The following is a 16,640-nucleotide window of genomic DNA, read 5'->3' as shown; positions in this document are numbered from 1 at the left end:
CCCCTCAGTCTTCTCTGCTCCAGTGAAAACAACCCAAGCCAATCCAACCTCTCTTCATAGTTTAAATGTTCCATCCCAGGCAACACCCCGGTGAATCGCCTCTGCACCCCCTCCAATGCAATCACATCCTTCCTATAATGTGGTGACCAGAATTGCACACTCCAGCTGTGGCCTTACCAAAGTTCTATACAACTCCAACATGACCTCCCTGCTTTTGTAATCTGTGCCTTGATTGATAAAGGCAAGTGTCCCATATGCCTTTTCCACCACCCTATTAACCGGATCTTCTGTCTTCAGAGATCTATGGACAAACACGCCAAGGTCCCTTTGTTCCTCGGAGCTTCCCAGACTCAGGCCATTCATTGAATACTTCCGTGTCACATTACTCCTTCCAAAGTGCATCACCTCACACTTTTCAGTGTTAAATTCCATCGGCCGCTTTTCTGCCCATTTGACCATCCCGTCTACATCTTCCTGTAACCTAAGACACTCCACCTCACTGTTAACCACTCGGCCAATCTTTGTGTCATCTGCGAATTTATTGACCCTACCCCCCACAAAGTCATCTATGTCGTTTATATAAATGACAAACAATAGGGGACCCAGCACAGATCCCTGTGGTACGCCACTGGACACTGGCTTCCAGTCACTAAAACAGCCATCTGTCATCACTCTGTCTCCGACAGCTAAGCCAATTTTGAATCCACCTTATCAAGTTATCTTGTATCCATGTGCAATTGCTTTCTTGATAAGTCTCCCATGTGGGACCTTGTCAAAGGCTTTGCTGAAATCCATGTAAACTACATCAACTGCACTACCCTCATCTACACACCTGGTCCACATGCTCAAAAAATTCAATCAAATTTGTTAGGCATGACCTCCCTCTGACAAAGCTATGCTGACTATTCCTAATCAAATTTTGCCTCTCCAAGTGGAGATAGATTCTCTCCTTCAGAATTTTCTCCAATAGTTTCCCTATCACTGATGTGAGACTCACTGGCCTGTAGTTCCCTGGCTTATCTCTACAACCTTTCTTAAATAGTGGGACCACATTAGCTGTTCTCCAGTCCTCTGGCATCTCCCCCGTGGCCAGAGAGGAATTAAAAATCAGGGTCAGAGCCCCTGCAATCTCCACCCTCGCCTCCCACAACATCATGGGACACAAATTGTCCAGACCTGGAGATTTGTCCACTTTTAAGCCTTCCAAAACCTCCAATACCTTGTCACTCCCTATGACAATTTGCTCAAGAACCTCACAGTCTCTCTCTCTAAATTCCATATCTACATCCTCTTTCTCTTGGGTGAAGACAGATGTGAAGTATTCGTTCAACACCCTACCAATGTCCTCTGGCTCCACCCACAAATTTCCCCTTGCTCCCTAATGGGTCCTGCTCTTTCCCTGGTTATCCTCTTCCCATTGATATACTTATAGAATATCTTGGGATTTTCCCTACTTTTACCAGCCAGAGCTTTCTCATATCCCCTCTTTGCTCTCCTAATTGCTTTCTTAAGCTCCATCCTACACTTTCTGTACTCCACTAATGCTTCCATTGATTTGCTCTCCTTGTATTTGCTAAAAGCCTCTCTTTTCCTTCTCATCATACCCTGAATGTTTCTGGTCATCCATGGTTCTCTGGGCTTGTTGCTCCTACCTATTACCCCAGAGGGAACATGTTGGGCCTGTACCCTCCCCATTTCCTTTATGAATGCCCCCCACTGCTCATCTGTAGATTTCCTGACAAATAACTCTTTCTAGTCTACCTTGGCCAGATCCTGCCTTATTTTACTAAAATTTGCTCTCCCCCAATCCAAAACCTATTTTTGCAACTTGTCTATTTCTTTCTCCATAACAAGCTTAAATTGTACCATGTTGTGGTCGCTATCACCAAAATGCACCCCCCACCAACACATCAACCACTTGTCCGGCTTCATTCCTCAGAATTAGGTCCAGCACTGCACCCTCCCTTGTTGGATCCTCTACATATTAAGCTTAAAAAGTTCTCCTGTATACATTTTAAGAACTCCACTCCATCTAAGCCCTTAACACGATGACTATCCCAATTAATGTTGGGAAAGTTGAAATCACCTAATATAATTACCCTATTATTTTTACACACCTCTGCAAATTGCACACATATTTGCTCCTCAATTTCCCGCTGACTATCTGGGGGTCTATAATAAACACCTAGCAATGTGGCTGTCCCTTTTTTATTCCTAAACTCTACCCATAATGCTTCATTTGATGCCCCCTCCAAGAAATCATCTCTCCTTACTGCAGTAACTGACTCCTTAACTAATATTGCAATGCCCCCTCCTCTTTTACCCCCTCCTCTGTCTCGCCTGAAGATTTTATATCCCAGGATATTGAGCTGCCAATCCTGCCCCTCCCTCAACCATGTCTCCGTGATGGCTACTATATCACAATTCCACGTGTCAATCCTTGCCCTTAACTCATCCGTTTTACCTGTAATACTCCTGGCATTAAAGTCGAGGCCATCTATCCTGGTCTTACTCCCTTGAAACTTACTTCCGCTGTATTCCCTCTGACTTGTTTGCTTTCCTGTGTTTAGCTGTGTCCCTATTCTGCTAGGAGTCTGCATCCCCTCCCCCTGCCAAGTTAGTTTAAACTCCTCCCAACAGCACTAGCAAACCCGCCAGCAAGGATGTTAGTCCCCCGCTGGTTCAGATGTAGACCGTCCCGCTTGTACAGGTCCCACCTTCCCCAGAAATAGTCCCAGTGGTCCAGGAATCTAAAACCCTCCCTCCTGCACCAACTCTTAAGCCACGCATTCATCTGTGCTATTCTCTTATTTCTATAGCACGTGGCACTGGGAGTAATCCAGAGATTACAACCCAAGAGGTCCTGCTTTTTAGTCTACTGCCTAACTCCCTGAATTCTTGATGCAAGACCTCATCCCTCTTTCTACCTATGTCATTGGTACCAACATGTACCATGATCTCTGCCTTATCACCCTCCCCCTTCAGGATGCCCTGCAGCCGTTCAGTGACATCCCGGACCCTGACACCAGGGAGGCAACACACCATCCTGGAGTCACGTTGACGGCCACAGTAGCGCCTATATAGCGCCTGACTATAGAATCCCCTATTACTATTGCTCTTCCTCTCCTTCCCCCTTCCTGTGCAGACAGGCTGCTTGCGGTGCCAGAAGCTTGGCTCTGTCCGCACTCCCTGGAGGAACCAGCCTCATCAGCCTCCAAAATGGAATACCGATTTCCAAGCGAGACCCCAGGGGACTCCTGAACTACCTGCCTGATTCTCTTGGACTGCCTGATAGTCACCCATTCCCGTCCTTCCTCAAGTCCCTTCAGCTGCGGTGTGACCACCTCTCTATACGTGCTTTCCACAATGCTGTCAGACTCACAGATGCTCCAGTGTTTCCAGCCGCCGTTCCAGCTCTGAAACCCGAGCTTCCAGGAGCTGCAGCTGGACACACTTCCTGCACACATACTGGTCCCGGGGTCTGGAAATGTTCCCGGATTCCCACATGCAGCAAGAGGAGCAAACCACGGCTTCAAGCTCTCCTGTCATGACTAAACCTTTTAAATTTAAAACTTTAGAAGATTATAATTAAAAAAACAACTAAATCTTGCTAAAACAATGACTTACAATTCAATCCACTTTGAAAAATACCCACCAGGACTTACTCACCAGTCAGCTGTGCTCTTTGGAAACTCTCAGCTCCCTTCACTCTGAGGACAGGTAGGAAATGAAAGGAGCTCCTCGCTCCCTCCTCACCGAACTCCCTCAGTCACCAAACTTCCACTTTAACACTCTAATGCAACCAAGTCAGCACTCTAGTGCAAACAAGGTCAGCACCTTAAGATGGCCCACTTTTATACTGACTGACTCTAGCCCCTGAAAACTGGTTTAAGCCAATTCTCTAATTAACAAGGTGCAGCTGCAAGCAGAGCCTGAGTGAACTCTGTTTAAAGCTTGTCTAAAACTCACCTTCTCCAACCCAAACAGCAACTGTTAAGTTAATCTGCTAAATAAAAGACAGACTAGACTTAAGATAAAATTAACCCTTAATTATCCTCAGTTACCAAACTTCCACTTTAACACTCTAATGCAACCCAAGTCAGCACTCCAGTGCAAACATGATAATGCTGGGGACTTCAGGAGGAGGCCGAGATGGATCATCAACTCGGTGCTTCTGGCTGAAGATTGTTGTAAATGCTTCAGCCTTATCTTTCGCACTGATGTGTTGGGTTCCCCCATCATTGAGCCACCTCCTCCAACTAGTTGTTTAATTGTCCACCGCCATTAACGGCTGGATGTGGCAGGACTGCAGAGCTTAGAAATGATCCGTTGGGATCGCTTAGCTCTGTCTATCGCAGGCTGCTTATGCAGTTGGCATGCAAGTAGTCCTATCTTGTAACTTCACCAGGTTGACACCTCATTTTGAGGTATGCCTGGTGCTGCTCCTGGCATACCCTCCTGCACTCTTCATTGAACCAGGGTTGGTCTCCTGGCTTGACAGTAACAGTAGAGTGGGGAATATGCTGGGCCATGAGGTTACAGATTGTGGTTGAGTACAATTCTGCTGCTGCTGGCCCACAGCGCCCCATGAATGCCCAGTTTTGCATTGCTAGATCTGTTTGAAATCTATCCCATTTAGCACAGTGGTAGTGCCGCACAACACGATGGAGGGTATCCTCAATGTGAAGGTGGGACTTCATCTCCGCAAGGACTGTGTAGTGGTCACTCCTACCAATACTGTCATGGACAGATGCATTTGTGGCAGGCAGGTTGGTGAGGACGAGGTCAAGTATGTTTTTCCCTCTTGTTGTTCCCTCACCAGCTGCTGCATACCCAGTCTAGCAAATATGTCCTTTTGGACTGGACCAGCTCAGTCAGTAGTGGTGCTACTGAGTCAATCTTGGTCATGGACATGGAAGTTCCCCACCCAGAGTACATTCTGTGCCCTTGCCACCCTCAGTGCTTCCTCCAAGTGGTGATCGACATGGAGGAGTACTGATTTATCAGCTAAGGGAGGGCAGTTGGTGGTAATCAGTAGGAGGTTTCTTTGCCCATGTTTGACCTGATGCCATGAGACTTCATAGGGTCTGGATTCCATGTTGAGGACTCCCAGGGCAACTCCCTCCCGACTGTATACCACTGTGCCGCCACCTCTGGTGGGTCTGTCCTGCTGGTGGGACAGGACATACCCAGGGATGTTGATGGCAGTGTCTGGGACATTGCCTGCAAGGTATGATTCTGTGAGTATGACTATGTCAGGCTGTTGCTTGACTAGTCTGTGCAACAGCCCCCCCAACTTTGGCTCAAGCCCCCAGATATTAGTAAGGAGGACTTTGCAGGGTTGGCAGGGCTGGGTTTGCCGTTGTCGTTTCCAGTGCCTAGGTCGATCCGTCCTGTTTCATTCTGTTTTATTGACTTCGTAGCGGTTAGATACAACTGAGTGGCTTGCTAGATCATTTCAGAGGGCATTTAAGAGTTAACCACATTGCTGTGGGTCTGGAGTCACATGTAGGCCAGACCAGATAAGGACAGCAGGTTTCCTTCCCTGAAGGACATTAGTGAACCAGATGGGTTTTTAACAACAATCGATAATGGTTTCATGGCCATCATTAGACTAGCTTTTAATTCCAGATTTGTTAATTGAATTCATATTCCACCTTCAACTGTGTTGGGATTCGAACCCGTGTCCCCAGAGAAATACCCTGGGCCTCTGGGATACTAGTCCAGTACCTTGTACCATCCTTTTGAGTCAGTCTGTCTATGTCACTAACCATATCAACGAATTAAGTTTATAGCCATCAGCAGACTTCACATAGGATGTTTCAATGTGTGTCATGCTCTAATTCCATTGGTGCAGAGACCTTGGAAGACCTTGAAATGGTTTTTTCACTCTACCCTTAAAGGGGAATTTCAGTGAGTCTTGAAAACTGACCATTTATTCAATCTTTAATTCTGAAAAGGTATAATGTACTAATTATATCTAAATTCTACCCAATATAGCCTATTATACCTATGTTTCATCACACAGGGGGGGGAACATTGAGTTGGAATAGAATCAGACTCTCCAGTCAAAAAACACTGCCTAGTTTGCAGATGAACAATAAGCATTTGAGCACAAAAACATAAGATAAATAAAAGGTGAGGAAGGCCATTCAGCCCTTAACTTATCTGAAAAAAACCTATAAGTCCCCCATCATTCTAATCAAAGGACACTAACTGAATCTAAGATTTTTACTTCTGCTACCTTATGCAAAGACTATCCCAAAAGTTGATTATTCTTTGTGTGAAGAGATCCAACCGGACAACATTCCTAAATGCATTTTAATTAATTTTAGGCTGTGCCCCTTGTTCTGCTGCCTTGGATTACCCTGATAAAGGGATTTACCTCATATATACCATTTAATGTGTTATATAGTTTGTCAGGCAAACCCCACCTGCCAAGACTGAGGCACACATTATTTCATCACATGAACATTAAAACTTTAAAAATTGCGATCTTTGACTAGAAGGACATTTGCATAGTACCAGACAATGTGGAAACAAAGGGAGCCAATCCCTGCTCCTCCAATACACAGAAGTCGTTAGACCAGTTTTGGTCACATGACTGACTGGCTGTTGCAGAGTTGTTGAACTCCCAAACAAAGGAATTACCAGGCAGAACACAATGTGCTCATGAACTGAGAACATCTCTCCTGCCTGTCTGTTCATCTCTCAGGGAACTGAAATCATTTAAGACATATAAACTCAGGGAGAGAAAAGGTCTCCTACGTGAACAAGGTTTTAAGACGACTAATATTGGGCCGCAACTAAACGCAAGACCATATCTTCAATCAAGGACTACAGCAAGCTCGAGAAACAGTAGCAAGATATTATTTATCTTTTCTTCTGCTCTTTTCTGTCCCTATTTTGCATGTTTATATCATGTCTGCATGCTAGCGTGAGCACGTCGTATATCCATAGGCGTGGACCATATTAGAGTTTAAGTTTTAAGGTTTTAATAAATTTCCTCTTTCTGCTTTAAACCAAAGAAAGCCTGTTTGTGCTCAGTCATTTGCCTAATAATTGGAAACTGTGAACAAGGAATCACAAAGGGGGAGCTCAAAACATGGTGTGTTTAAAATTAAACCATGTTACAATAAGACCAGGTGAAGACAGCAAGAGACCCCTAGACACATTGCTCACCTGGTCGTAACAAGTTTTATAAGGTCTTGTTTTCAATCACATCCTTTAAAGGATAAAGAGCTCTAGTTTCTCCAATGTTTCCTCATAACTCAATTTTCTGATGACAGAAATCACCTTGTCGCCCTTCTCTACATTGTCTCATGGCCTGAATGTTTTCCTTATCAATATATGTTGTGGTTGCTGTTTTATTTCTCAGGGATCAAAAATACTACTACTATTACAACTGGAAAAACAATAATTGCCTTTACATAGTATTTTTAACATAGAAAAATGTCCCAAGGTGCTTCACAGAGGAGAGAAGGTATGGACACAGAACCTTTTTGAGTTAGGAGATGTGATCGAAGGCTTGGTTTTGAAAAGGTCTTTTAAAGATGGAGTGGTAAATAATGCAAGAAACAGAAGTGTTTAGAGAGGAAATTCCAGACTAAGGATCAAGGCTTCTGAAGGAGCTGGTACCAAAGGGTGGGACAAGGGATGCAAAGGATGCCAGAGTTAGTGGAGCAAAGGCACAAGAGGAAAGATTAGATTGGAAAAAGTTGCAGAGGTCAGATGGGGCAAGGTTGTAGCAGGATAGGTAGAATGGACAAATATTTTAAATTCAATTTGTTGGACAACGGGGTGCCAGTGTAGGTAAGCAGTAACAGGGGTGTTAGTGAGTGAGACATTGTGCAGGACAGGGTGTGAACAATGGAGTTTTGGATGATTTGGAGTTATGAACTGGACATAATACTCAAGTTAAAGTCAGAGCAGAAACTGTAAATTTTCAGCATGGCATCTTTTGACTTGTATTCTACTAATTTAGCAATATAGTTTAGCATTCTATTTGTTTTACATCTCCGCTCAACGATTATTATGTTAAGTGCCAAGTATACTATCACCCTCACCTCTAGCTCTCCACACAATTCAGTCTGCTTACTGTATCAAAATTGGTGTAACTTTATATCCACATTCTTAATGGGATGGTGAGCTCAGAGGAGGCCAATTAGGAAGCCGTCTCCTGGAATATTGCTGTGCCAGTGTCACTGCTGGCAAGTGTGGGCTTGGGATCATCATTTGGTCCTGACATTGGGGTCCCGAAGACTGTGGGAAAATTCTGCCTATAGAAAAATTAAAGCCCATGGGATTAAAGAGACAGTGGCAGCATGGATACAAAATTGGCAATGGGACAGAAAGCAGAGTAGTAGTGAATGGGTGCTTATCAGATTGGAGGGAAATCACATTGGTGTTCTCCAGGGGTTGGTATTAGGACCACTATTGTTTTTGATATAAATTACTGACCTGGACCTGGGTATACAGGATATAATTTAAAAGTTTGTGGATGATACAAAACTAGGAAATGTAGTAAATAATGAAGAGAATAGTACCAGATTTCAGGAGGACATTGAAAGACTGATAATAGGCAGACACATGGCAGATGAAATTTATCGCAGAGTTGTGGGAAGTAATATTCTTCCTACCAAAGTGCAAGTCAAGGCAATATGAAGTAAACTGTACAATATTAAAAGAGGCACAGGAACAGAGAGACCTGGGAGGTGTATGTACAGAGCTTTTTGAAGGTTGTAGGACATGTTGAGCAGGCTGTTAAAAACGTGTATGGGATCCTTGGCTTATTAATAAATAAAATGCGAAAATAAGGAAGTTGTGTAAATCTTTATGGTTAGGCCTCAGCTAGAGTATTGTGTTTAATTCTGGGCACCACACTTTGGGAAGGTTGTCAAAGCTTGGAGAGAGAGTTTAGAAGGGATTCATTAGAATGCTACCAGATTTGAGGGATCAGTTATGTAGAGAGAGTGGAGAAGCTGAGGTTGTTCTCCTTACAGCAGAGAAGGTTAAGAGGAGATTTGATAGAGGTGTTCAAAATCATGAAAGATTTTGATAGAGTAAAGAAGGAAAAATTGTTTCCAGTGGCAGAAGGGTTGGTAACTAGAGGGCATTAATTTAAGGTGATTGGCAAAAGAACTAGAGATATGAGGAAACTTTTTTTTTTTACGCAGAGTTATGGGGAAAGAGCAGGGGAGTGGGATTAATAAGAGAACTCTATCAAAAAACTGGTACAAGCATGAAGAGCTGAATGGCCACCTTTTGTGCTATATCATTCTATAATTCCACGATGCAACCCCTTTCTCTCCAAATTCATCAGGTTTTATTGGGATCCTGAATCCATTTTGTAACTACAGTTTAGAAGCAGTGGGGACTTCAGTACTGATCCCTGGGATACTCCAATCTGTATTTCCCTCTGCCCTGGCAGCACAATCTTAATTACTTCCAAAATTGCATTTAAAGAATAGTGAACAAACTATAAACATCGTCAACTATAGTTACTTCAATAATTTATTAGTTAAACCTAAGGATAATTCAATAAAATTCAACAACATTCAACCATGCTGAAGTGGAATTTCTACAAGTATAGGGAATTGCAATCAATGTCATGGGAACAGGGATTGACACCGGTAATAAAACTGCAAATTAAACATATCAGGCTGTTGAAATTGCAATTTGTATAAGCACACACACAAAAAAAATCAATCCCAATCAGTTGTCTCAACATCATGCTTTGAAATTGGGTTTTGTTATGATAATTCTCAAATATGGAAATACAGATGGCTATTCCTGGAGGATAATGGAACTTGTGACCAATTACTTACGGTTAACATTTCTATTGCCATCTCAGATGAAGGCAACTGATTGTAAACATTTTTGTCCAAGTGAGGCAACATGGAGGTTTACCACCGAGGCTGAAGCTGTTATTTTCTGACTATTTGCAGCAATAAACACTATAAAGAAATACGTTCACCTTTTTTAAAAAAGGAAATGATTCAGATAAAATTTTCCCCGCTAAAATTTTTAAATTCTTCTACACAATTCACTGAAGAACCACAATTTAAACATTATCTTATTTTTCTTTTTCAGAAGCTGATAAACCTATTTTGTGTTTCTATTATTTTCTGCTTTTATTTCATATTTCCAGCAGTTGCACATTTTCTTTTGGTCTCTTCACAACTCATATCTTCATCGTAAATGACGGTTATATATCATTCCCTCATTCATACATCAAATGGCAATGCAGCCTTCATGCACCATTACGAGTACAAACACTGTTCACTGCTGCATGCAAGAATGAGCTGACTTCACCTGTGAGGTTAATTCATTTGAATGCTTTTTGGTGCTTTGGAAGGGCTGGAGAGAGAGGCAGTACTTTGGGGTAATAACAGTGCTGCTGGCTGTCTGTAGAAAGCCACCAGTTTTTTTTCATCATGGGGGTAGGGCTTGCAGCTTTGGAGCAGAGGTGGTAGGGGAAAGAGTAGTGGTGATGCTGGGCAGGAATGACAAGTAGGAAAATGGGTTGGGGTGACGATTGTGGTGGGGGGGGGGGGGGGAGGGGCACCAGCCAGAGCATTTAAAATTTAGTTCAAATTAGGCCAGTGGGCATTACATGGCTGGATCACAACTCAGGTTCTCCAGGCACATGATGAGGAAGTCCCCAATTTGAATACTTTTGAGTGCCTTGATGAATCTCCATTTAATGATGCTTGACAGTTATCCTTTCATCCTTTTTAGATTGGAAAAAGTTCTGAAATATATCTGTTTCTGCTAGCCTCTCAGTCTTTAAACTGAAAGAAGAATTTTACGTTTACGTTCTCGGCAGTCATTCAAGTTGCGTATATTGCGAGCTATCCTTAATGACTACTTGGTTTACTTTTACTTAGTTTCCTGGTCCCAACCGCCTCCTCTTCACTACGGACGTCCAATCACTCTACACCTCCATCCCCCACCAGGATGGTTTAAGGGCTCTCTGCTTCTTCCTTGAACAGAGGCCCAACCAGTCCTCATCCACCACCACCCTCCTCTGCCTGGCTGAACTTGTTCTCACATTGAACAACTTCTCCTTCAACTCCGCTCACTTCCTTCAAGTAAAAGGTGTTGCTATGGGTACCCGCATGGGTCCTAGTTATGCCTGTCTTTTTGTGGGATATGTCGAGCATTCTTTGTTCCAGTCCTACTCAGGCCCCCTTCCCAAACTCTTTTTCCAGTACATTGATGTCTGTATCGGTGCCGTTTCCTGCTCCTGCCCCGAACTGGAAAACTTTATCAACTTTGCTTCCAATTTCCACCCTTCTCTCACCTTTACATGGTCCATCTCTGACACTTCCCTTCCCTTCCTTGACTTCTCTGTCTCCATCTCTGGGGATAGGTTGTCTGCTCATATCCATTATAAGCCCACCGACTCCCACAGCTACCTCGACTACACTTCTTCACACCCTACCTCCTGTAAGGACTCCATTCCATTCTCCCAGTTTCTCGGTCTCCGACACATCTGCTCTGATGATGCTACCTTCCACGACGGTGCTTCTGATATGACCTCCTTTTTCCTCAACCGAGGATTCCCCCCCACTGTTGTTGACAGGGCCCTCAACCGTGTCCAGCCCATTTCCCGCACCTCTACCCTCACCCCTTCCCCTCCCTCCCAGAACCGTGATAGGGTTCCCCTTGTCCTCACTTTCCACCCCATCAGCCTCCATATCCAAAGGATCATCCTCCGCCATTTCCGCCACCTCCAGCGTGATGCCACTACCAAACGCATCTTCCCCTCCCTTCCCCTGTCAGCATTTTGAAGGGATCGTTCCCTCTGCGACACCCTGGTCCACTCCTCCATTACCCCCATCACCTCGTCCCCGTCCCATGGCACCTTCCCCTGCAATCGCAGGAGGTGTAATACCTGCCCATTTACCTCCTCTCTCCTCACTATCCCAGGCCCCAAACACTCCTTTCAGGTGAAGCAGCGATTTACTTGTACTTCTTTCAATGTAATATATACTGTATTCGCTGCTCACAATGTGGTCTCCTCGACATTGGGGAGACCAAACGCAGACTGGGTGACCGCTTTGCGGAACACCTCCGCTCAATCCGCAAGCAGGACCCTGAGCTTCCGGTTGCTTGCCATTTCAACACTCCCCCCTGCTCTCATGCTCACATCTCTATCCTGGGCTTACTGCAGTATTCCAGTGAACATCAACGCAAGCTCGAGGAACAGCATCTCATTTACCGATTAGACACACTACAGCCTGCCGGACTGAACATTGAGTTCAATAATTTCAGAGCATGACGGGCCCCCCATTTTACTTTTATTTTTAGTTATTTTTTCTTTTTTACATTTTTTACAATTTTTGTTTATTTCATTTCATCTTAGTTTGTTCAGTTTGTTTACACACGGTTTTTTTTTCATGTTTGCCTTGCTGCTGTTCAATCTTCAGTCCGTTAACACCCTATCTGTACTAATGCTTTGTCTTTCAACACCCCATTAACATATTGTTTGCCTTTGCTCCATGACCTTCTGGTCAGCTATGTGACCTTATCCAATCTACACCTTCTCCTTTGTTATCTTTTGCCCCACCCCCGGCTCACTTGCTTATAACCTTTGACATTTCTAATATTTGCTAGTTCCGAAGAAGGGTCACTGACCCGAAACGTTAACTCTGCTTCTCTTTCCACAGATGCTGCCAGACCTGCTGAGTGGTTCCAGCATTCCTTGTTTTTATTTACTTGGTTTACTTTGTTGTATTGGAGACTGTCTCGCTGCAATCTAGTCAGCATTACAACCAATCAATTTTCCTGTTCATCCTTTTCTTCTTTCTAAGGTTACATGTAATCCCCTGGTTCCTTAAATCAGTTCATTTTAGCCCTAACTACAAGCTAACAGCTAGTTTATGTTACCTGGGCCCACTGCCCTCCCCCAGCCATACCTGCTCTTTGTTTTCTCAATGAAATTGATCCAGACGAAACTGCAAAGTACAGCTGGTGATACTTTGATCTCCGAACCTGCTGTCTTCACCGTCCAGAGTGTCCGCGGCCATGGCGTGCGGTAAGACAATTGAAGAGAAGAAGGAGCAGCGGGTCCCTAGGGTAGCCTTGTGAAAAGGTGCCCTGAACACTCAAAAATCCACGAACGGCTCCTCGGCCGCAACTTCAAAGCGCCCGCGGGAGATGGCTCGGAGAGCATCTGCAGCGCACTGTCGGCAATGCTGGTACCGGCGCATGAGGATGTCGCTCACCTCCCGAAGGACGCGAAGGAGATTTCCAGGCATCGATGGAGGGAACTGAGGAAATGGCTTATTACCTTCACCCCCTCTCCCCCTCCTTCCCCTTCCACGCCCCCCCTTCCCCTTCCCAGCTCCATTCTCTCAGCTCACCCCACCCCCCGCACAACCCCTTCCCAGCACCCCCCTCGCACCATCTTCCCCCTGCACCCCCTTCCCCTACACCCCCCCCCCCACCCCCTTACAGCCCCCTTCCCAGCTCCCTCTCGCACCCGCTTCCCTCCACCTCTCCCCCTCGCACCCCCTCCTCCCACCGGCATCATCCTACACCTGTGTAGGGTCCCTAACAACCCCACTGCCTTGTGGGCGTCTCGGGAGAGACCAAGGCTAAGGGAGTAAACCCTGACGGAAAATCCGGAGCGGAACCCCGTAGACGGTCATGTGTCACCTTTGGCATGTTTCCAGCAGTTCCTGCAGCTATACCAGTGCCAAACGTCATGCTCTGCACTCCTTTGGACCCCACCAGAAAGGCCGAGAGGGGGGTTTTGACGATTGGGCAACTCTCAACCTCCATACAGTCGCCCAGGCATGCGCAATGGAGAGGTCACTCCATAGTTGCCTCACAGCGACTGAAACAACACGGAAGGCAGCAGTTACGGGTTATAAGTCCAGCTAAATTGGCGTAGAGATTGGGCGCCACGGGTTGCCTTTGTTGGTGGGAGAGGTCATCGCACCTCACTGGACAGCTACCGCCCGCCTCAAACCGGGCAGCCCCCGGTCAATAAGGTTCTGTCCCGCCACAGTCCACCTGCTTCAATGGGTGCTTGGAGCTCAGGGTCATTGCCCGAAAGGTGGACTGCAACACCGCACCAAACAACATGAAAAAAGGAAAGAAGGTACCAGCCCTTCGCTTTGCAAGCTGGAACGTCAGAACTATGTGTCCTGGCCTGTCAGAAGACCTTACACAAATCAACGATTCTCGGAAGACCGCCATCATTAACAACGAGCTCAGTAGATTCAATGTAGACATTGAGCAGCACTTCAGGAGACACGCCTCCCCGCGAGTGGATCTCTAGCAGAGCAAGACTACACCTTCTTCTGGCAGGGCAGGGATCCTGAAGAACCAAGACAGAATGGAGTGGGCTTCGCCATCAGAAACTCCTTGCTCAGCATGATCGAGCCTCCCTCAAATGGCTCGGAACGCATACTGTCCATCCGACTGCTCACCACCTTTGGTCCAGTACGCCTACTCAGCATCTATGCTCCAACACTCTGCTCCCCACCTGAAGCTAAAGACCAGTTCTACGAGGAACTCCATAACATCATTAGCAGCATCCCCAACACCGAACACCTGTGCCTGCTGGGGGACTTTAATGCCAGTGTCGGGGCCGACCATGACTCATGGCCCTCCTGCCTTGGGCGCTATGGCGTTGGAAGGATGAATGAGAATGGGCAGAGACTGCTTGAGTTGTATACCTATCATAACCTCTGCAGCACCAACTCATTCTTTCACACTAAACCCTGTCATCAGGTTTCATGGAGGCACCCAAGATCGCATCGTTGGCACCAGCTCGACCTCATCGTCACAAGGCGAGCCTCCTTAAACAGTGTTCAAATGACACGCAGCTTCCACAGTGTGGACTGCGACACCGACCACTCCCTGGTGTGCATTAAGGTCAGACTCAGACCAAAGAAGTTGCATCATTCCAAGCAGAAGCGCCACCCGCGCATCAACACGAGCAGAATTTCTCATCCACAGCTATTACAAAAATTTCTAAATTCACTTGTAACAGCCCTTCAAAACACTCCCACAGGGGATGCTGAGACCAAGTGGACCCACATCAGAGACGCCATCTATGAGTCAGCTTTGACCACCTACGACAAAAGTGCGAAGAGAAATGCAGACTGGTTTCAATCTCACTTTGAAGAGCTAGAACCTGTCATAGGCGCTAAGCGCACTGCACTGTTGAACGACAAGAAAGCCCCCAGCGAGTTAACATCCGTAGCACTTAAAGTAGCCAAAAGCACTGCACAAAGAACAGCCAGGCGCTGCGCAAATGACTACTGGCAACACCTATGCAGTCATATTCAGCTGGCCTCAGACACCGGAAACATCAGAGGAATGTATGATGGCATTAAGAGAGCTTTTGGGCCAACCATCAAGAAGATCGCCCCCCTCAAATCTAAATCAGGGGACATAATCACTGACCAACGCAAGCAAATGGACCGCTGGGTTGAGCACTACCTAGAACTGTACTCCAGGGAGAATGTTGTCACTGAGACTGCCCTCAATGCAGCCCAGCCTCTACCAGTCATGGATGAGCTGGACATACAGCCAATGAAATCGGAACTCAGTGCTGCTATTGATTCTCCAGCCAGCGGAAAAGCCCCTGGGAAGGACAGCATTACCCCTGAAATAATCAAGAGTGCCAAGCCTGCTATACTCTCAGCACTACATGAACTGCTATGCCTGTGCTGGGACGAGGGAGCTGTACATCAGGACATGCGCGATGCCAATATCATCACCCTCTATAAAAACAAAGGTGACCACGGTGACTGCAGCAACTACCGTGGAATCTCCCTGCTCAGCATTGTGGGGAAAGTCTTTGCTCGAGTCGCTTTAAACAGGCTCCAGAAGCTGGCCAAGCGCCTCTACCCTGAGGCACAGTGTGGCTTCCGTGCAAAGAGATCGACCGTTGACATGCTGTTCTCCCTTCGTCAGATACAGGAGAAATGCCGCGAACAACAGATGCCCCTCTACATTGCTTTCATTGACCTCACCAAAGCCTTTGACCTCGTCAGCAGGCGTGGTCTCTTCAGTCTACTAGAAAAGATTGGATGTCCACCAAAGCTACTAAGTATCATCACCTCATTCCATGACAATATGAAAGGCACAATTCAACATGGCGGCACCTCATCAGACCCCTTTCCTATCCTGAGTGGCGTGAAACAGGGCTGTGTTCTCGCACCCACACTTTTTGGGATTTTCTTCTCGCTGCTGCTTTCACATGCGTTCAAGTCTTCTGAAGAAGGAGTTTTCCTCCACACAAGAACTGGGGGCAGGTTGTTCAACCTTGCACGTCTAAGAGCCGAGTCCAAAGTACGGAAAGTCCTCATCAGGGAACTCTTCTTTGCTGACGATGCTGCTTTAACATCTCACACTGAAGAGTGCCTGCAGAGTCTCATCGACAGGTTTGCGGCTGCCTGCAATGAATTTGGCCGAACCATCAGCCTCAAGAAAACGAACATCATGGGGCAGGACGTCAGAAATGCTCCATCCATCAATATTGGCGACCACGCTCTGGAAGTGGTTCAAGAGTTCACCTACCTAGGCTCAACTATCACCAGTAACCTGTCTCTAGATACAGAAATCAACATGCACATGGGAAAGGCTTCCACTGCTATGTCCAGACTGGCCAAGAG

The sequence above is a fragment of the Heterodontus francisci genome, chromosome 20 (genome assembly GCF_036365525.1).
Source record: "Heterodontus francisci isolate sHetFra1 chromosome 20, sHetFra1.hap1, whole genome shotgun sequence".
Classification (NCBI taxonomy): domain Eukaryota; kingdom Metazoa; phylum Chordata; class Chondrichthyes; order Heterodontiformes; family Heterodontidae; genus Heterodontus; species Heterodontus francisci.
This window is presented reverse-complemented; position numbering follows the sequence as displayed.